Here is a 22,873-nt window from a genome sequence, read left to right on the forward strand (position 1 = left end):
GTGGCAGCTCCAGACACTTGACCTGGGAGGACAGCTTTATGCACAGGAATGTTGGCATCGGGAATGGAAAGCATGGGGGAAGGCATTTATTTCCAGGAAGGCATTAGGAGAATATTGCTCTTGCTGTGAGAGCGGTGTCTGGAAGCCCAACACGTCTCCCAAGGGATGAGCCGAGCAGGATTTTGCCACAGTTCTCAATCCCAGGGACAACGGCCATGCTGGTGTCTGTGGGGCTGTCAGGAGGAAGGCAGAGCTGAGCAGCATCACCCAGGATGAGCACACCCACATTAACACCTCTCAGGCCCCGGATGACTCCCAGGGCAGCAAAGAAGTAAAGGGAGCCTGTGTGCACCCTCCGTGCTGCAGGAGGATTCCCAACCCTTCCTGGGCTCCCAGGCAAACCTGAATTGCTGCCCCTCCTCATCACCTCTGTCCACCCTGGCACTCACAAGGGCAGTGCAAACTACATAGATTCAGAAGCCATTCCTGTGCACAGTATTAATATTGGTCTAATTTACACATCCATGAGTGTGTCTTAAACGAATCTGAGGACAGCTTTGACTCATTTAGCAAAATCTGACTCACGCGTCTTGGGTATGGAAAAAACTAATTTGCAGACTTACTCCTGCAGGCTCTGAAGGCTTGAATCTCAGTTTAGTTTTATTTAACAACAGCCACATTATGAGACCTCAACTTCCCTGTGCCCCTTGAGCACCGGAGCAGAGCACAGGGAGAAAACAGAAAGCACAAAGGGAGTTAAGAGAGTCACCCTTGGCTTAGGCAGGAGCTCATGGCACACACACTCTTTGGGGGAAAAGTATCTCTACCAAAATCAAACATGCCTCTTTTTTAACAAAAGTTAAAAAAGAGGCATGTTTCATTTGGGTAGAGATACTTTTCACACCCAAAACCAGACTAAGAAGTAAGTCAATATTAGATGTTTGCTTAACTAGTTTAGCCTCTGGATAAAAAGGCCACACTTTCCTATTATAAGTTTTGTAAGATTAAACTTCCTCTGATTTCTGAGGAACTACTTATCTCTTACTACTTACGTGTACCTGGATGGGATCCTGTGAAGTTACACTCCATGTACACAAGAACCACTAAACTTACTCAAACTAATTACACAATAGGAGAGTTTTCCTATTTATTTTTTCACTGGTGCTCTCAGTTATCATCTGAGTTCTCCTCCAGTGGGGTTTACAAATTCAGCTTTCACACAGTGACTGTGCAAATACTGGAGCTCCAAAAGCCAACAACAAAACCCAAACATATAAAGTATTTTGTACTTCCAAATATATCCTCCCTTGGTGGATGGCACTCCATTTAAGAGTGGCTCAGCAAAATTATACAGATGATTATTTATGTCTGTGTAAACATCAGATCCATTCTAGGGAATACTCTAAGGCCACGACAACATGAGCTGCTTCTGAGAATCCAGGTCACATTCATGTTTACTCTGAAAGCAGCAACAATTTAAGCAAAGACCAATTTCACTTGACATTATTTTTTTTAGGAAATGCTAATTTGTGATTTGTAGCCTTGTGTGTTTTATACAGGTTTTGCTGTAAAGTTGGTTATTTTTTATAAACTGAGATTATGGTTTGACCCTCCCCACGTTCCTCCCTCATAATGGTTTGTCCCTGAGTTGTTTGTCCCTTGTTTTCCCGCCAGTGACCTGTCTGTCAAGGTGACCGATCCCCTACTCCTTCCCCTTATGTCCTTATGAGTTTATCTCCTCCCTCCTGGTGCTGCCCAGTTTCCCTGTCCATCACCGTAACCACCCCCTTTTATTTCGAGAAATTTCTATGCCAATTATCCCTTACTTAAGATATGATTTGTCTCCTGAGCCTTTTCCCTCCCTGTGCAATGCAATCCTTATTGGTTCAGGTGTGTCCCTCGCTCCTCCCCTGGGCTTCGTTTTTTGGTTCCCTCACGTCTCCTCCCATCACGCCCATCCCCTTTATCAGTGCCTCCCCAAAGGTCCTTCTCTGACACCATCACTGGTCCTGTCTGGGACAATAAAGCATCTTGGCAGCCATACCAGTGTCTGCTCTCTCCTTCCTTCGCCTCAGTGCTTCGTAGTCCCGCTCTGGCCTGCGCCACCCAGGCCGCAGACGGAACCGCTACCCGGGGATCTTGCGGAGAACCCGGCAGTGGCGGAATCCGCGGTCTCCACCGGCCACTCCGGGCGCGGCTAACCGGCACTCGTCAGCTCCTGGGGCTGCGGGACGGGACTGCAGTGATTCACTGCAAACTCAGAGCCTCAAAATGCTGCGTAATCCAGAGAACCTTCCAAGGAGGCGGATTCATTTATTGAAGAGATCTAAGAGAGAAAATGCGCTCAAGATCAGCCTGATCTGTCTCAAGTGCTGCACTGATGGTTCTGCTGTGCCAGTGGGTTTGAGGGGTTTTACATGAGATGCTGAGGAAGTCCAGAAAATGACAACATCATTCAACCTGCAGCCTGGCTTCCTCCCAGCAATTCCATGACCTGAAGGCCAGAGTCCCATAGAATCACAGAATAATGAGATTGGAAGATACCTCTAAGATCATTGAGTCCAACCCATGCCCTAACACCTCAACCAGACTATAGCACCAAGTGCCATGTCCAGTCTTTTTCTGAACACATCCAGAGATGGTGATTCTACCACCTCCCTGGGAAGAGCATTCCAGTGCTTTATTATTCTTTTGGTGAAAAAATTTCTCCTCATATCCAACCTGTCCCTTCCCTGCTGTAGCTGGAGGCTGTGTCCTCTGGTTCTGTCAGAGACCGACCCCACCTGTCTGCAGCCTCCCTTCAGGAAGGTGAAGAGAGCAATAAGGTCACCTTTAAGCCTCCTCTTCTCCAGGATAAACAGCCCCAGCTCCTTCAAACATTCCTCAACTCCTTCCACGACTCCTGATGGAGCAGCAGGCACGGCTGTGTGGATGGAGCTGCCCTCCAGACCCAAAGGCTTCTGCTGCTCCTCCAGGCTTTGCTGCCCCACTGACTGCTCTTGCTCTGCCCTACCAAAAGAGGTGGGAGATATCCAGGTCCTGCATGGTTTTCATTTCCCCCAGGTAAGCCATTCAAAAAAAAAAAAAAACACTGGGCAGCAATTTGATCAGAAAGAGCTGTTGTTCAAGAGTTGTGGATGGGGACTGTGAGGTTGCTGCCAGCCAACTCACCTACCCCAACAGTGCAATCCCTCACACCAGCTGAGAAGCATTATTCCAAAATTATTTTCTTCCATAGAAACACCTCCTCTCTCCTCACAAAATCATCTCTAGTAATTATTAAAATTAGTGAACCATCTCCCAAAGTCACAATCTGCAGACTAAAACCAGAGCCAGCCAAAACTCTCCCAAATACAACAATTCTGCACTGCAAAGCATCAATTGCGTGGAAATGTGCTGATTTAACCAAAAAGCTCTATAAAAGGCAACAAGATTGGCCAGTAGGCCAGTCTGTCCAGCTTCCTGCCAGGCTGCCTGCCAGCCCCAGGGTGGGTACTCCCAGCTCCTTAATTCAAAAAATAAAAATCAGCTATGAGAAGGCTTCCAAAGGATGGGGACTTTGCTTCCTGTAGCTCTCTGACTAAAATAAACGTTGCACAGGTGTGTGTCAGGAAGGCAGGGACATCTCTGCTATACACAGCAAGAATGGCTTCTCAACAACAGAAAAATTTAAGAAAAATTGTATTTTGAAAGACAGATGCCATTGCTAACAGCACAGGAGGGAGAGGATGAGACATCCCTGCGTAAATCTGTGAGTGGGAAGACAATGGCAAAGAAATCCAAACAGCAAGACGATAAATCAGAGGTGGGGAATCCCTGTCTTATCCCTTCTGCAGCGTGCACGCAGCTATTGTATTTAATTAAAATAAATTACAGCTCGCTTGTGTACAGCCTGCAGGGCTTTTAACACCCCTGAACGGAAGCCCAGGGATGAGCAGCCACCCTTCAGGAGCTCACTCTCCGTGTCTCCAGACGTGGGATGCAGATGCTCTGTCACAGCACAGTCCCAGCAAGGCTGAGGGATGGAGGCAGAACAAAAAGCCCAAACAGTTCTGCTTTTACACCATCCACTTCCTCAGCTCTGTCCCTGGGATCCTTGCCAGGATGCTGGTAATGTTTTAAATGGAGCAGGCAGAGCTGCCCAGCAGTGTGGCAGCTGCTTCTGAGCAGGGATGTTTCACTGGAGAGGGGCTTCTTCTAACAGCAGTGATTTAACACTCTGCAAGCTAAATTTCTGCAACACTTGGCTGAGCAGGATCAATGCACTTTCCTGGTTAACCACTGCATCCACACCCTCTAATTCCTGCTTGAATTCACTCCACATATTTGCAGCAGCAGCACCTGAGGAGAGGAACGTCTCCCTGCACTGAGGTTCACACTCACTGTGCCCCAGTTAGGCACAGGAACATCAGCCCTGCACTTCTGGGAACCAGGAGGTGAGGAGGTGCTGAAGTGCTGTGCCACACACCTGAGGATGCTGCAGAGAACAACAATGATACCCTGCCAGTGCTTTTGGGGGGTTCAAACTGAGTTTGCATCATCACCCAGGTCAGCCACCCACCCACACACAGTGCTCCAGGCTCTGGCTGATTTTTGTGCAAGATCAGCCTGTGAAGGTCTGTTACACCAGGAGGCCTGGAAATTCTAAGCTGCTGGATACCTCTTGACAGACCATGTCCTGCACTCCTGAGGACCAGGAGGTGAGGAGGTGCTCAGGTGCTGTGCCACACACCTGAGGATGCTGCAGAGATCATTGATACCCTGTCAGTGCTTTTGGGGGCTACAAATTGAGTTTGCAGCATCACCCAGGTCAGCCACCCACACACAGTGCTCCAGGCTCTGGCTGATTTCTGTGCAAGATCAGCCTGTGAAGGTCTGTTACACCAGGAGGTTTGGAAATTCTAAGCTGCTGAATACAATGAAGAAGGAAACACCTCTTGACAGACCATGTCCCTAAGAGAATTGGAGACACAATGAACCCAACAGGACTCTGGATTTGGAGCTGCTCAGGGGATGCTCAGACAGCAGAAAGGAGCAGTTAAATCTGACCTTGAGCAGCTGCAGAGTATCAGTCAATCCACAGCATTTGGGAAAAAAAGAAATTTCTATTTATTCTTGTCCTTAGGAAAGCGTAAGTGAGAAGGAAATGGATTTTAAGTAAGCTCAGAGAAGTCCATGATAATACTAATTCAAGATTTTGAAGTGCTTTACCAACAGCAAGTGAAACACACAGATCTCTGACAGGAGAAATGAAGCAGGAAAATGCAAAGCAGCTTGTCCAAGCTTATGCAACAGATGAGAAGCAAAAACAACACAGAGATCTGCAGGCTCCATCTCTGTGTCCTACCATGCTTTCATTTTAAAAACCTAAATCCATTTTGCACTCCAGCAAGGTTTTCCACATAGATTTAAGTGTTAATTCTGGACTGCTTAGACGTTCCTTTTAACTGATGTGGTATCTCAGCCATTATCTCCTCATCTGTACACATAGAATATAAAAGGAATTGGTATTTCAGAGCCAAGAAAACAGGAAAAAAGAAGAAAGTCCTAAATTTTTATCTAAAGCCAAATTTCTTTTCATATGGGCACACTAAATACAGATTTGAAGCAGCACTCCATCCTATGAAGAGAAAAAACATTGCTTGGAAACTATGAAAATTGAAATTGCTAAGATGCTACTAAATATATATATTTATGATGCTTCTATTTCCTGCACTAATATCATGTATAATGCATTTTATGTATTATCTGTTCAGATGCAGATAAACCTCACTGCAGGCAGAGATGAGGCAATTATCCAAAACACTGACAAACCATCCTTTAGCCCCATGAAGAGCAGTGAGTAACACAGATCACACCAGCACACAGCTCATGTGGCACAAGGACTGCTCCTACAAAAGACACATGAAAGGTTCTCAGTGTCCATGCTGGTGCCAGAGTTTTCTCTGTGGAGCCACCTCACCCCCCAAGAGACAAGGCACAAAAAGGAAATCTAAGAACTCATCTTAGCAAGCTCCTCTTTTTTTGCAAAGCACACATTAAACTTACAAGGTACTTTCACGTCTGACAGAAATTAAAAGCTCTCTTTTAAATCCAACTGGTGTTTTTATGTTTCTAAGTCATCTAGAAGACAGCACTGTCAAATGGAGAGTTTCTCTTTGAATACCCACTGCCTGAGTGAATGGCTACTCCCCTCACTGACCCCTTCAGGGTTTGTCTCCTTTCATGCCATCCACACCCATGGACCTTCTCAAAAGAAAAGGGACACCTGAAGAGGAAAATGGCTTTTTTACAAACCCTGGCTGTCTGTGATTTTCTTTTCAAACCCTCCTTCTCATTCAGAGTAAAAGAGAATATGCTCTAAGATACCTACTTGCTCAGAGATGAGGCAGGAGTGAGCTCATCCTGAGGTCAGATATTGGGCTTTTACTGATGAAGAGATAAAATATTAATATTTATTGTTGTGCCTGAGACCTGAAGCAGCCCTGGTGCCCTCACTTCACAAGTACAAGTGACAAACACAAATGACAAAGCCACTCTGTGGAAGGTTCATTAGTTAGCAGAATGCTTCCTCAACCAGTAAAGAGCTTCTGATCATCTGGTCCCTTTTAAGACCAGCCTCACACAACCAACCAAAAATTCAAACAGCACTATGACAGAAAATACTTCCACCAACCCTAAATACGTCTGTGTGCATGGTACAAGTGTTTATTTTCTGTAGAACATCAACTGGAATCAATACAATGCCATGACACAGTGTACTCTTGCCAAGAGCCTACAGGGCAGATGGAATTTTGGAGCCCATCTTTTAAAAGCAAAGGTTGTTCTCTATTGTGACTGTAACAAAAGGTATTTTGGATCATTTTAAAGGACATCACTGAAAAAATGAAGGTTTATGCCTGGCAGTAAAAGCACCTGATGAAAATGCACAGTTAAAATGGAATTATCTCTGTTTGGCAGGTGAGGCCTGTAGGAATACAAGGCTTCCGTTTCCGAAACAAATGTAAGAGATTTAATCTAATTTTATACATTAATCTGCTCTAAACCTTGGGGAAGCTGCTTTGCTTCCTTTTCTGAGGCAGGAAAGAGAACCAAGAACCCCAGATCACAAAGCCTGATTATTTTAAGGAAATGTTTACGTGAATAAGACCAAAACTTATTGCTGTCCTCAGCACGCAACCGAAAGGATGATTCAAGTATCATAAAAAAGGCTTTGATTTGAAAGGACTTTAAAGATCATCTTGTTCCAACCCCCTCCCATGGGCAGGGACACCTTCCACTGTCCCAGGTTTCTCCAAGCCCCATCCAACCTGGCCTTGGACATTTCCAGGAATGGAGCACACACAGCTTCTCTGGGCTACCACAGAGGTTGCAACCATATCTGATGTTCAACTTCAAAAACATCACAGAAAGAAACCAGCAGTAATTCAGAGATACACACTTTAGGTCAAAGGATACCATCTCTCCTTGAATCCCTCTCTAACCTGCTGGTTCTCTCCCTGAACTCCAGATGCCCAGAGTTTTGACCAAAACCACACATCCTTTTTCTTTACAGACGTGATGTTCCAGATGAGCTACTTAGTACAGAAAACTCCTCACCTACTCTTGGCTGAATTACCTCCTTGCCTGCCCCCAGTAAGCAATAACCAATTTAAAGAGTCTTTTTTTCAAGGTGTCAGAAAGCCACAAGGGGTTACATAATGCATGACTACCCCACAGAGACTGACAGACCAGGTATCATGACTTAACCATGCTCACATATCTGACAATTTATTAAATCAATCTCTACCCCAAGGACTGCACCACCCTCAGGTGCAAATGGAAGAGGAAATTAAGGAAGTCTTGGGTGATTTCACTGGTATTTTTATATGAATTTTGAGACAGATCTTTTTTAAAATTAAAAGTTCCACCACACCGTGACAAGTCTCTTATTCTGTATCTGGCTCAGCATTTCTCAATGCAATTTAGTACCTCTATCAGAAAACTCACTGTAAATTAGCAAGAAATGAACAGGGAACACTGGACAACTGCAGTTCACCAGAACAAATGCTGGCAACTTCATTATCACTTCCAGCACTGACCACATGTATTGCAGGGAAAAAGCTGACCTGGTTAAAGACTTTTCCATTTCTATCTATGATCTCTCAGGGAATGTGCTAAGGAAACGATTGTCCTACTGAATCATTTCAAGAATTTAACAGCCAAGATGATTTATTACCATAAAATAGGTCTTGGAAACAAAGATATTTGAGGAGACTCAATAGCTATTAAATCATTGTGGAAAACATGATGCTGAAGGAATTGCAGATGCCTGACACATGTTCTACCACTTTTTTTTTCTTTTTTTTTAAATATTGAGTGTCTATAAAAAGCAACTCTGCAGAATTACTTAAAAACTTTTCTGACAGAAAAAAATAAAAAATAAAGATATAGGTATAAAATCAAATGTATCCACAAAAGTACAAAATAATTTTAACTAAAACACCCCACAAAGGCTGTCGGAAAAACTGGAGTCACCAATAATTTCAAAACCTATGCATTAAAAATACACTTCTCGCTTAGTAAACAAGCTGAGACGCATTTTGCAGAGTTATAGGTATTTTAGAATTGAGTCAATACATAGAAAACCTCACATCATCTTATAATGAGTCCACTTGTTAGCTGGTGTGAAACCAGATTCAGTAAAAGCACCTTGGGTTTTGTTATTACAACTGCAGGGTAGATGTTGTTACCACACAGAACACGCTCTGTTCAAGACAGTTGGAGGCAGCTCTCTCTAAAATGTGCTATTGAATACTGCAAGTGAATCACAAGGATGGTCTGCAAGGCTTGCTATGCAAAATACCCCTGAAGAACACGCTGCTCTTTTGACCAAAATGGAAAAACTCTTGTGCTAAACCTTCCACTAGACCAGGCTGCTCCAAGCCCCATCAAACCATGAACTCTTACAGTACCCAAGTGAACATTTTAAATGTATTCCAAAATACTCAGCCAAAATACAACAGCTTCAAAGTAAGGTCCAAACTCTTCTTACACCAGCTGATATTACAGACAATACTACTATACAACTTTTGGAGGCCAAATACAACTTTTGGAGGCCAAAATCCCTTTCCAGCCCTTCTTGCCTTCAAACCTCTCCTCTCCACATCCTTGGATCAGCACAGCTACAACAATAATTAAGACACAACCCAGCCTTGACCTCCTTTGTGCCTTGACACAGTAATGGCAAAGGCAGAGAAAAGATCCACCTTGTGCCCCTCACATCGAGCTCAAAAACAGGGAACCCAGACAGTTCTACAAACTGCACTCACAAACCAGGAAATGAGGAAAACTAATGGCCTCTATAATTAAATGGATGCCTTATAGTAAAGTTGACCAACAGACTTACAAAATAGGAAAATGAGCATTCCTCTTTGACTTAATTTTGCGTCGTCCTGGTTCACTTGTGCAACTCAGCCACCGTTTCTTTTTCTGCAACACAACAAAGAAAACAAATTCTGTTTAAAAAAAATAAAAGTATTTGCTTGAACTGACGTTTCTCATTACATTGTTAAGTAATGCTTCAAGCTTACTGCTTGCTTTTAGTCAACACTGGAAAATATTTCCATCCTTCTTGACTGTTTCTCTGATTTTGATTGCCAGAGTATTCCTGAAACTGCTCTATCAAGATGAACCTTGGAGACTGCTTGGTGGTTTGAGCATAACACTGACAAACTAGAAATAAAATTCCAAAACCTACTGCAGAGTTGACCAAAGAAATTCCTTGTAGCCACAGATAAAGTGAATAAACATTTTTTTTTAAAGGATTTTATTGCTCAAAGATATCTTTGTGGTGTTCTCTCAGATCTGTGAGTGTTCTTTGCTGGCCTCCAGCACCTAATTCAGAGAGGTGATGATTTCCTCTTGGTTTGGGGTCATACCTGGTACCCCTGTGTTCCAGGCACCCTAAGACACTTCAGTGGGAGTTGAATATTGGAAGGGTTGTTCCTTATGTCCTGCTTTGTGCTTTGGACTCAAATCTATAGAAAATCTATAGAAATCTACAGAAATAGAAAAACTATATCCATACCTTACTGGGAATTGAAGCAAAAGAAGAGCAAGCAACCAGAAAAACAAACAGAAAAATCTAAGTAGAGCTATGAGAGTATTGTCCTGAAAAAGAATGCTCTGATGCTACATTCTCTATTTAACCACATAATTAGCAAACTTCCAGCAGAAGGAGCAAAAAAGAATTCCTCATTCCCTTACTAGGCCAAGTGGAGACCTGGAAGAACTACTCAAACCTCCATGAAGAAGAACTGGATTGCTCCAGATAATGGAATAACTAAATAACTGGGGACAGAGTGGAAAATGAAGCCCAGAACATCTCATCGCTCAAGGTCAGTGCAGTTCTTGTTCTGCTGAAAATGGTAATTTGCAAGGGGAAAAAAAAAAAAAAAAGTATTTGCCAAAAAAAAAAAAGAGATGGAAAGAGGGAAAAAGGAGGACACCAGTCAGAAAGAATCCTGAGTCTGGCTACAGTTTGCTGCCAGGAAGGGATAACAAAGCAACAAGTAAATGCCAGCGTGGATTTGTCAAACTGCTTCCCTTCCTTTTCCAAAAAGTTAGAAAGCCCCAAGATACAGAAATAATTCAGTGATCACCAGGATCACCTGAGCATGGCCTCTTTTATGCCATGCCATTCTCCCAAAACCACAAAGGATCATGGATTTCGAGCATAAAACTTAATTTTTCTCAAGTGACCACCAGGCCTTAGCATGTGGCATCCAACCTTCAGCCTCAGAAGAACCTCAACACATGCAGAATGAAGCTGAGCATCTCATTGATTCATCAGAAAACTATGCACAATAAGTGTTTTCTTAATCCTAAATTCTAAAATCTCAATATGAAATAAATACATGTATCATTAGGGGGTATGAACTCATCAACTCATTTATAAGGGGCACAGTCAAACTTGAAGCTATTTAATTTAGCAGAACAATAGAGCTTTATGAAGTGTGTTTTTCACTAATGACCTGGACACTATTTTTGTTATTTCTGCCTCTAAAATGCACAGCCAATATTTGTGGCTTTAAGAAAAAAAAAAGGGCATTTCTTTCTTAAAACGTTGTTGTGCAGGAAAAAAAAACCAAAAAAAAATAAAATAAACCCGGAGTACAATCAAATATACAAAGGAAAACCACACAAGTACAGATTTCATCATACTCCTCCAGATTTTAAATAGATCAACATATTTTGGAGATGGGTGTGATTTTATGCGAGCTGTGCCCCTTTAAAATTGGCAACTACATTTAATTCAGTGCTGGCTTATTCCAAGTTCCAAACTCCAGTTGAAAATAGATCTCACAATGGAATCCTACAGCTGAATATACTCTGGGAGAAAATTAATACTTTAATTTATTCCAAATTCATTTGCATGACAGTATATCATTAGTATATACAAAAAAATATGTATTATACCAACAGAGGAAAAATTCTGTGCAAACAGTGAAAGAAACTCACATCCCACCAGTGAGATGAGCTTGAAACTTGAAGCAACAAAGCTGTTTTATTTCTCTGAGAAACAAACACATAAAAAAATACCAAAAAGAGCTGTTAATAGTCTAGATTGTCATTTTAAAAAATACCGTATGACCTTAAAAAAAAACCCAAAGCAAATGTGACTCCATGCATGTCAGTTATCTCCTAAATAGCTGAAAAGAGCCACATGGACAATCAAGTGCAGACTAAATATAACTCATGTAACCCAACTCACCTACAAAGCAAGTTTTCCTACCTCACTGATTAACCAGTTGAAGAGGAAAGAAAACACAACCTCACTTTGTAACTCCATCAACCTTGTTGTCCTGGAAACAACTCTTCTACAAGAGAACTACTTAACTGCCAAAACATCTTCTCTGCTACTACTTTTTGGTTTGTTTTTTCTTCCCCCTACTTCCCTCTCTGCAGTGCTCTCAAAGTTTGCTAAGCAGCCAGCACCAAACCTAACCCATCAAATGGCACAGGGATTGGATCTCCTGCTCTTAAAAGGAAATACATCATTCCATTTGAGTATGCAACACGTAGGGAACACCAGGTTTGCACAAAGGCTGTGGAACGGACTCTGTAATTTTGTTGTTGCTGTTGTTGTTAAAATGTCCTATTAACTGAACCTTTCATTTTAGGAAATGACCTCAGGTTGTGCCAGGGTAGGTTAACATTAGATATTAGAAAGAATTTGTTCATGGGAAGAGTGGTCAGGCACTGGAACAGGCTGCCCAAGGCAGTGGTGGAGGCACTATCCTATAAGTGTTAAAAAAAAAAAAGATACAGCAATTTAGCAATTAAGGACATCATGTGGTGGTGAACATGGTGGTGCTGGTAAGCTGGTGGTTGGATTTAAGTGACCTTAAAGGTCTTTTCAAACCCAAAGAACTCCGTAATTCCATATAAACCAGCAAACCTACAGGGTGAACTCGGCCTTCCTTATTCACATGCCCAAGTACCTGGGGTGAAAGTCCTTCCTCTCCCACCCTGTGGGAGTGCAACAAGGTCATAAACCACAAAAAAATTATCTTCTTTAGGTTTTATGGTTACTGTCTGTGTTTAGAAGGGAACAGTACTTTCAAACCCACGTCATGGCAATTTCTGCCACATTGCTGGCCACAAATTCAAAAATGCTTCCTTGTCCCAGTACTGGAAGCATTTGTGCCCTTCCTTTCTTGGTTTAGAATCCTTTTTTGAAACAGGTCTGTGCTTTTATTAGATGAAAAAACTTAATTTTAACCTCTGTATGAAATAAAAGCTGGGTTTAGAAACCAGATTTATCTAGGAAACAGCAGGTTTGTTTCAGACCACAGCTTTACTCTTTGCATCTCTCCATACATTGCTCTTTTTGCTATGCAGCCTGTTTGGGTCAGATGCATCAATTTGGCCTTACCCAAATTGTCCAATCCACTGCAACAAATATATTTACTTAAATACTTATAAATTCCTTATTCCTAAACTACCAGTGTTTTAAAAAATTTGGCATCCAAGCCTCTCAGTCAACCTGCCCACACACAGTGCCCACACCTGTTTCTCCAGTAAAATGTCAGAGTCTGCACTGGTCTCAGATGGGAAAAATCACAATTCACTGTTTTCAAAAGAAACCTGTTAATTACCAAAATTATTCCCACAGCAAGTCCAAAGGGATTTTGGTTCCTTCAGAAGATCCATGATTAAACATAGTTACACTCAGCAGTTTTATTCAGTGTGGTATCTCTGATTTATTATCTTTACTCTGCTAAGGAGACCTGAGTTTTCCCTCGACTTGTTCCAATTTCCAATGTATTCACAAGGGTTTTTTCATGTTCCTTAGCAATGCTGGTTATCCATCTTTCTGTACCTTAGAATTTCATATAAACCTTATCTAATTGTTACCCAGAGAAGCTGTGGCTGCCCCAGCCCCAGAAGTGTCCATGGCCAGGTTGGATGGGGCTTGGAGCAACCTGGGATAGTGGAAGGTGTTCCTGCCCCTGGAAGGGGGTGGATCAAGATGGTCTTTAAGGTCTTTTCCAACCAAACCATTCTGTGCTTCTAATATGCTTTTACACTGATTTTAAACTGTATCCCTGTATCTGCTTTTCCAATGACTTCTCTTTAATATATCAATGTGACTCACAGCTTTGTTTTCCCTTTTCTCCTGGGATTTTATTCTAGACATTGTAAACCTTCAAACATCTGTATTTTTTTTAAGCATCTTCTGGAGAGATCACAGAATCATAAATGGATTGGGTTGGAAGGGACCTCCAAGATCCTCTATTTCTTACCCCTGCCATGGGGAGGACTCTTTGCATTAGACCAGGACCTTCCCCTAGACCAGGTCACATGTTTAGCTGGCAGAATTAGCTGACATCCCAATTAACCAGGATCTGGAGTCACTACCAATTAACAACTACCACTAAGAGATCCAAAATCTCAACCTCACAGTCTTGAGCTGCCTCTGCAAAATGCCACAAGTTAGGGATTAAAATTTCTCATCTCCTCCACTACAGCCCCAGCTGCCTCAGCAGCATTTTACTGCACAGGCTCAATAAACATTCCATGTGTCACCAAGCAGGCAGTGAACATCCACAGAAGCCTCTCTTAACACGTCAAAGATCCAGTGATTTTCAGCATCCCATCCCTCGTACTCAACAGCAGAGACAGAGAGAGGAGGAAGGTATTTGGAAACTTGGTGCATACGAGCAAATTTAAGATTATGAAAATTGTGATGCCTTACAGTAGCAGCGCTGTTACACGCGTTACAAACACTGAATTTTGTCAAACTATTTCCAGTAAATGCATTTTTTCCCCCCACCTCAGCACTAGAAATTCCCAGTGCATGGTATAAATCGTTATGTTCTGCACTTTCTAGCTCAAATGAGGACCAGGTTTTACCAGACAGCTTTTAGGAGTGTTTAGACCCTCCCTCTCTCTTGGTACATAAGCACACTGGTCTCAGGCTGGAAAAACGTATCTTATACTGATTTTTTCCTTCTTATTCCAGGCAAAAATTCCAAACCATAGCAAAGCTTTTGCCTTCTGCTGCCACTGAATACCAGTTGCTGCACAAGTAAAACAGAAAAAGGCTGAAGTTATTTTAAAACAGCTATTTTTCTCTACTTAAGTATTTAGTTTTCAGTAGTTGACTATGTTATGGGTGGGAAATTAATGCCCAAAGTGATGCAAACACCAATACCCCTGAGTAGGGCAGTGGCAACAAGTGAATGAAAAAAACTTGCAGGGTAATGTAAAAATATAGTATGGAAAGTTGAACAGCATTATTAACTGGGGAGGAAAACCTATAAAGCAAACACAACAAAACAACACCCTCTGATGATTCTTTTTAGTCTCAGGCAGTATTGCTACAAAATACCTAATCAAGGTGATGCAAAGAACTTCTAAACCATTTATTAATTACTTGAGGCTATTTTTCATTTTACTGCTTCACTGCAATTTCCATTAGCATGGGGAATTGTACCATTTTTTTCCAAAGAGATATTTCCAGTGAAGTCAGTGTGGATTCAACAAGACCAGGGACCATCATATAAATAGAAATCAGAAAATAGTATTTCCATAAGAAACCACTCAGATTTATTGGATTAACAGGCACTTACAAGTGACTCACGCTGACACAGCCTATAGTAATCCAATCTATTTGAGATAAGAATAAATTCAAAGGAAACCTTAAATTTAGAAAAATCACCTCTGTGGCTGCTTTATTACACGAAATCACATTAAGTGTTCTCTCCAAATGGGAGGACAAATAAATTAAAAGCTAAATTCTAGCAATTTTTTCTCCATGAGTTCAGCATGTCCTTAACAGCAGTAGCTGCCCCACTGAGCATAATTAGAGAGGGATAAGAGAGCCCTGTGTGGAAGTGCCTTGTGGAACACAGCAGTTTTCCTGTCCTACAATCCCACAGGAATAGCCTGTGCTAAAAGAGTGGGAAGAAGAAGAGCCACCAAGCCACCTCCCTTTGTCTCAGGAGAGTTAAGGCAGATTGTTAAACCTACAGTGGCAACCACCCCATTTCTCCTGCATGTACACTGGTTTTCCTTTCTGTCTGGGATTTCTTGGGGAACTCTGACTTCTCTCTAGGAGATGTTACTAAATCCTAACAAATGAGGTGTTCTGGCTCAGCACACTGAAGCATCAATGCTTTCCTGAAACCCTGAAGGATGCATTCACAGCTCTCACACCTCCTTTAAAACATGGCAGCAAGCAGGGAGCTGGGATGGAGCTTATGTCTATAAATACTCCTCCGCAGCAATAAAAGAATTTTTACCTCTTGATATTGCCATGAATAGCAACAGTCTGGAAAAAAGAAGTATTATTAAATATTACAGAGTCACAGAATGGCTTGGGTTGGAAAGGACTTTCAAGAATATCTAGTTCAGATTCCCTGCCATGGGCAAGGATACATTCCACTATCCCAGGTTGCTCCAAGCCCTGTCCAACCTGGCCTTGAACACTTCCAGGGATGGAGCAGCCACAGTTTCTTTGGGAAACCTGTGCCAGGGCCTCAGCACCCTCACAGGGAAGAATTTCTTCCTAATATCCCATCTAAACCTGCCTTCTTTTCATATGTAAAGAAAAAAGCCAATTTAAGGAAAGGTGACACTGGCCAGAGCAAGAAGGGGTCATGCACTGGGCACTGGACTTTTATCTTAATCACCAATTACTGTAAGATAGAATGAAATATAACCTGTAGGCAAGGATATTTGAAAACCACAGGATAGTTGAAAGTCATGTATGCTCTGCCATCCATAAAGCAAAGACACTTCTCTGTATGCAGGGATGTAAATAACGGAGCACACAGATGAAAACTCATTTGTAAGAACCAGCTGCACACTACTGAGGCCAACAAAATCTTATCAAATGCAGACTTCAAGGCTGAAGTGACTTATTTAGAGAACTGCTGTGCTGCTCTCACCTGCAGTACCCAGTTAAGTTAGATCAAGGACAACAGCACATACCAACTACATCATAAGCAGGAGGCTTTAATTTTTTATGCACGCTTTCCCTTCAGGCATACACACCCACTCTCAGCAAATTCCCATTAATGGCCATTCTAGAATCCTGAAAAGCAGTATGTTATAGCCTTGGGCTAACTAAATTAGAGTGAGCTATGCTGAAGCTGCAATCACAGTGAAAACCTGCTGTATGACTTCTACCACAACAAAGATACTCCCTCAGAGAGCCTCTTCACAGTGTAATGCTTTCAAAAAAACCTCACCATAGCCTGCACCTTCTGTGAATTTGGTCATGACAGCCTGGAGCCTTGCCCAAGGACACTCAGAAAAAAAGATCAAAAATTAACCAGTAGTCAAAAAATGTTGATTATACCCAAGATTTTTAATGTGCTTCAAATGGGGATGTGGATCTTGGCTTGAAGGAGTGCAGAACAGATGAGAACTCAAATGGCAAAGTGCAAGGGGACAAGGCACAATTTGTTCTGATTGAAAGACAAGGTTAAAAATCTCATTTTCTGTCACAATGAATTGGGTTTTCAAAGTGAGACCTCCCTGCCCTTGTGCTTTTTTCAGATTTGATTTCTGGAGAAGTTCTAGCCTTTACATTACAGTAAAATGCTGTAAAATTTTCAAATAGCTAGATTTTGTGCTAACCCTAATTCATAATCATTCTGGCCTTGCAACCGTGGTGTGAAATTCACTGAGCTAGACAGCTGGGAAGGGGGGGGTGTGAAGAGTGGGGGTGGTGTTGTGTTTTTTTATTATTATTGCACTTCTGGTGTTCAACCCTTCTACTCTATACGAAATCCATATTCAGAAGTCTGGGAGCATGAAGATGCTTTTACGTACAAGGATTTGGTCAGGCTCTAAAAGCATCTGCATCCTTGTTTGCAATGAATGAATCTCTCTTCAAATTTACTTTGGTGACCAAAATATGTGTTTCTAGCCTGTAGTCCTGACTCATGTAAAAAGTGGTGCTGCTCAGAAAATTGTTTTGCCCATGTAATGCTCTCCAAAATAATTTTTATCCCTTCAAAACCCTCTAAAGGACACCTACTAAGAAATGCTTTCCAATGAAACCTGAGGAAAACTGCCTGAGCTCACAGTGCTGGTACAAAACTAACCTTTAAATGAAGTTCTAGGAAAGAACCACCAGTTTTTCACGTAAACTTGTGGTGAGTTTTCACTGAAGCCCTCAACCCTGCCAACCCATGGCTAAATGTCATACTTCATTTCCTATCCTAAATCAGCCATTAACAGGAAGATGGTTTTGCTCTGTCATTTTCAGACCTCATTAAAACCCCGCACTAAGCACAATTCTGGATAGTGGAACTTGGCTGTGGACTGAAAAAAAAATCCCCAACATTTAGACAATCTAAGAAATTTAGCTTTTTTTTTTTCTTTTTTTTCTTTTCCTACTGAAATGGGCCTTGGGCACAGCTCTTCACCAAAGACATGGTTTTCTTTTTCCACATGCTCTTGATACATGCTGGATCAACATCATGAGGTGTGCAAATTTAAACAGAATTACTTAGGTTGGAAAACCCCTCTAAGATCACAGAGTCCAACCATTTACCCAGCACTGCCATGGCCATCATTAAACCATGTCCCCAGGTGCCACATCTTTTAAATCCCTCCAGGGACAGCAAGGGACAGACAGGGACTCCACCACTGCCATGGGCAGCCTGTGACAGGGCCTGACAACCCTTTTGGTGAAGAAACTTTTACTAAAATCCTGGTGCAACTTGAGGCCATTTCCTCCCATCCTATCACTGGGAAAAGACAAGCACAACCCACCTACAGCTGCTTTGTAACACAAGCACATCACAAACTCTTGCTCAGTTTCTTACGCAACTATCAGTCAACTTTTAATTATTTCCCCCCCACCAAAAATCTTCTATTCTTTACAATTCTTTAAAGGCCACTTAAGGCACAACAAGAGCTATGAAAAGCAACACTGGGCTGAAGTTTCATGGATCATCTCTTAAGGCACCATGCTCCAAAGCACACAACATCACTGTATTTCTGCCTCTGCAATACTGGCTTTAGGCAGCTACAAGTTGTCTCAGTGAAAAAACATTATCTTGTGCATGTCCTATTTAAAAAAAATTAATCTGTTCAACACCTGATGATTCACTCACCCACATGTTAGAAGTCCACACAAAAATGACTCATTCTGTCCGTAAGAATATTCACCTGGGATACCCAAGTCCTCTCATCTTTTCCAGAGCTGGTAACTGTTTTTTCTTGCAAAGGATGGTGGCTTCCCCATGAGAGCAATGGGTGACATGAAGGAGAAACAGACCTGGGACTGGGCCCTGGAAATTTTGTAAACCATCTACTGTGGGGGTACCAGTCATTGGTTTTTCTGGGTTTGGATTGAAGGATTTGAGACATTAATTTGTGTTCCAACACAGGTGTTTATTATTTCTTATCAGTAAAACAGTCTCACTGCTGTGAGTACAGCAGCTTTTCATTAGAAGGCACAAAATGGCCAACAATCTCTTGGTACAAGGGCTTTTAAGACTAAACTATCCAATTAAGAACTGACACCTGGATTATTTCCCTTTTAACCCAATAACTGATCCCAAAGAGCTGCAATGTGGACTCTTCTGCCCAATTACAAAATGCCACCCAAACCCATGAAGAAGAAGGAAGAAGCATGAAGCAGAAACCCAGGATGACACCCTGTGCCCTCCATCTTGCTTCCATCCACAACAGACTAAAAATCCCAAAAACTTAATTTCTCACCAAGTGATACACCTGCACTGCTCTCTATAATCAATTTCACACCTTTGTGGATTCCAATCTACCTTGAAGTCTGGGAAACTTTCTCCATGAATGAGGGTCAGAGTCAGTGCTGCCCTGGGGGTCAGGGTACCCCAGAGCAGACACAGAAATATTCCCAGTGCCCTGGGTTTCCACAATCTACATATTAATAATAAAAATACTTTTTAAGTATTAAAGTTTGTGGATAACTGAAGAATTGGCAAACAGTAAACACTCCACAGTGAGACAGCGGTTGAGGGAACAAATGATTTTAATCCTGACAACTGGTTTTAATCCTAACAATTTATTTTAATCCCAACAACTGATTTTAATCCCAACAACTGATTTTAATCCAAACAACTGATTTTAATCCAAACAACTGATTTTAATCCAAACAAATCATTGTCAGCCAGATTTGAAGGAGTTCAGGCTACTCCTTCATGACCTGGACACTTTCTCCCAGGAAAGGGCTGAATCACCCTGGTAGGGACAGCCAGTGCAGGGCAAATCCACATTTTGGATTTGCTTGGCTGATGACATCAGATTTGTTGTTCTCGTGCAACAAATCAAGCTGAGTTCTAGGCTAGAACTTCATGTCCAGTTCTGATACCCACGCTGAGGAGACGCCAAGGGATTGGCAAGAGTTCAGGGAAGAGTTTGGAAAATAGTGGGTCTGGCTGGGATACAGACTCTGTGACGCCAGGCCAAACGTCTCCTGCATTAGGGAGATGAGTCCCTGACCTTGTTTTCATAGGTACTTTGTGAATATGACAAGTAACAAACAGCTCTTCCATCCTTGGAGAGAAAGGCACAGCAAGATATTACAGCTGGAAGGGAAACAAGCTTGGATTGGAAGTAACTTCTTGCTTTTTAGCAACAGCAGTGCTAAATATTTAGCATTCATTGGTGTTTTGGGGTGGCAGAGCTTCTAAGAGCACTCCAAGATGCACTTCTGAGGAAAAGTTCTTATCTTCTTTCACAGAGAACCATGCAGGCTTGATACAGAGACATGAAGCTAAAAATTCCATGGAATCAAAGAATAATTTGGGATGTAAAGGATCCAATTTCAACCCCCTGCCATGGGCAGGGATACCTTCCACTATCCCAGGTTGCTTCCAAGCCCCATCCAACGTGGTCTTGAAAAATTCCAGGGGTGAGGCAGACACAGTTTCTCTGGGCAACCTGTACCAGGGCCTTCCTACCCTCACAGCCAAGAATTTCTGCCTAATATCCAATCTAAACCTACTCTCCTTCAGCTTTAATCCATTCCCTTGTCCTAACACTGCTTGCCTTTAACTAAAAAATAAAAATCCTGAAGTTAGTATTGAAGTTAATTTTCATGTTTAATTTTATTGTTACTGCTACATAATGCCTACTGCTTTATGCTGTCTCAACATCAACTGTGCTCCCTTGCCTTGAAAGAAGCATTTTATAGATTATTTTCCTCCTTGGTAAACTTATCTGCAAAAATACAGGCATGGAAAATACCTGATTTGCTATTTTTCTTGCACCTCATTACCTCAAAAAGTAACATAGAAAATAACGAGAGGAAAAAAAAAGAGAGTGTGTGACCTTAATTTGGGGGAAAGTAAATGGTAACTCTGATTGTGTATTATTAGAATATGATGAGAATTTATGCAAGAGGACACTGGTTTAGCCAGAAAAGCACTTAACAGAAGTGACTGAAGACATGCTTGCTGCTTGCATGACACAGCCCTCTCTTTCCAGCCCTTCTATCATCCAAACACATTTTACTGCCACCCCTTCTGGAACTCCTGAACCTGAATTTTTGACTGAAGTTTAGACAGTACTTGGAGGCACCAAAGTGCACAGCACACCCAGTTCAGTCATCCAGGAACAGATAAGACTTTCAGATGTACTTGTTCTACCAACACCTTGCATTCCGTGAGGGGAGAGGAACAAAGAACAAACTGGCCAACACCACAAATGAGCCCTGAGAAATGAAAAACACCAAAGGAAATTATCTAATGAAGAAGATCATTTCCTGACACAAGAAATAAAGGATATAGATTTTGAACTTCTGTTTATTTTTAATTCTGTAAGTCAAAAAAAAAAAAATTAAACCGAGTAAGGCATAACTGACTCATTTTTAATTCTGAGTCATCCCAAATCAGTGGATTCCTATGTCAGACTATCTGTGCCCCCAAGAAGGTAATGGAATAGGGCAATTTCTAATCCACTTAAGAATCAGGAAATTCACACAGCAGGTGTGAACACTAACAAACCACTATTTTCACTTTACGCTGAAAAAAAAAAATTCAATCAAGCCCTCTCTATGGAATATAACAAGAGTTCTGAAGAGAGTGGATAAGATAAGCCAGGCTGTTTTACACAAAAAAAAGTAGGGCAAGTCCTTTCCTAGCTCGTCCCACTAGAATTACAGACCTTGAACTTGGAGAAAACAAATAAAAAACTTCTTGACAGCAGTAAGAGATCAGGGCAACCTCCTGCCCACTGCCCTGTGCTGGGGGCTGCACACACAAACCACATCCTGAACAGCACCAGCTCTGCTCCTGATGCCACAAGACAGCAATTCCTCACCTTCCACTGCATCCCAATTGAATATTCTGCACAAGCAAACACACTGGGTTTATGTAATAACTGCCTGTGTGTCGCTCACTCCTTGGGATTTGGAATTTTAACTCCTTAAGGATGCGATCCTAGAGAAATTAATGCATTCCAGGAGCTTGGAATACTCGTATTTCTGGGGAATTTATCACAGAAGTATTTAGCACAGTGGTTTTAAATCTTCTAATTTTACGAGGAGATTCAAACTGCTCAGCATTTTTCTGAAAATTCTTGTTCCCAGAATTACCAAGTTACATAAGAATCTCATATGCCAATAATGAAACATTTTATAGTCTCCAAGGTAGCACAGAAACGCCAGAAATTTGTCTGACATTCCTCTCCCCCTTCCAAAAAAAAACCCAGCAGGCACGTAAAAAGAACTCAAAGTGTTATTTATAAATTCTCATTAATTATCAATTATTGAAATACCAGTAGCCCAATTGCTCCTGAATACTTGGAGAGGAATGTTGTTGATAATTTCCATGCACTCCTGTCAGGTCTTCTTTATCCCGGGAAAGAAAGAGAAGAAAGGAAAAAAAAGGAGAAGGAGAAGAGAGAAGGAGAAGGAAGAAGGAGAAGGAAAGAAGAGAGAGAAGAGAGGAGAAGAGAGAAGAGAGGAGAAGAGAGAAGAGAGGAGAAGAGAGAAGAGAGGAGAAGAGAGAAGAGAGGAGAGAAGAGAACTAGTTTGCATCACAGTTTTCCAGCCTTTTTAACATTACAAGTACCTGATGTTTTTATTAAAATAAGTATCTATGGCTTTAATAAAACACATGAATTAAAGTAAGATGTTTCCTTCCAGGATCACAGTATCAACCACTATGGGATCAGCATTTGGAATAAAATCAGCAGGAGCACTTCCCCATCAATGACAGCAATATACAGCTCTGTTAATGTATTGCTCATTGTTATTCATCATTACTCTGGCTCAAAACAACTTTCAGGAGAGGACTAACTGGGAAACTTTGCATTTTTCCTTAGCAAGTATCTATGTAAAACATAAAAATGAGGTATGTAAACTATCTGCTCCCAATTACAA

General features: G+C 41.7%; 1 protein-coding gene across 2 annotated transcripts in view; it reads right to left on the bottom strand.

Annotated features, from left to right (window-relative positions):
• LOC129120120 (endonuclease domain-containing 1 protein-like) overlaps nucleotides 1-22,873 on the bottom strand; it is a 164,111-nt gene that overhangs the window by 94,866 nt on the left and 46,372 nt on the right. For both annotated transcript variants that reach the window (XM_077179270.1, XM_077179269.1), the window contains exon 3: nucleotides 9,389-9,471. The gene's annotated coding sequence lies outside the window, so the exon portion shown is untranslated. The remainder of the gene's footprint in view (nucleotides 1-9,388; nucleotides 9,472-22,873) is intronic.

The sequence above is a fragment of the Agelaius phoeniceus genome, chromosome 5 (assembly GCF_051311805.1).
Source record: "Agelaius phoeniceus isolate bAgePho1 chromosome 5, bAgePho1.hap1, whole genome shotgun sequence".
In the NCBI taxonomy this organism is placed as follows: Eukaryota; Metazoa; Chordata; class Aves; order Passeriformes; family Icteridae; genus Agelaius; species Agelaius phoeniceus.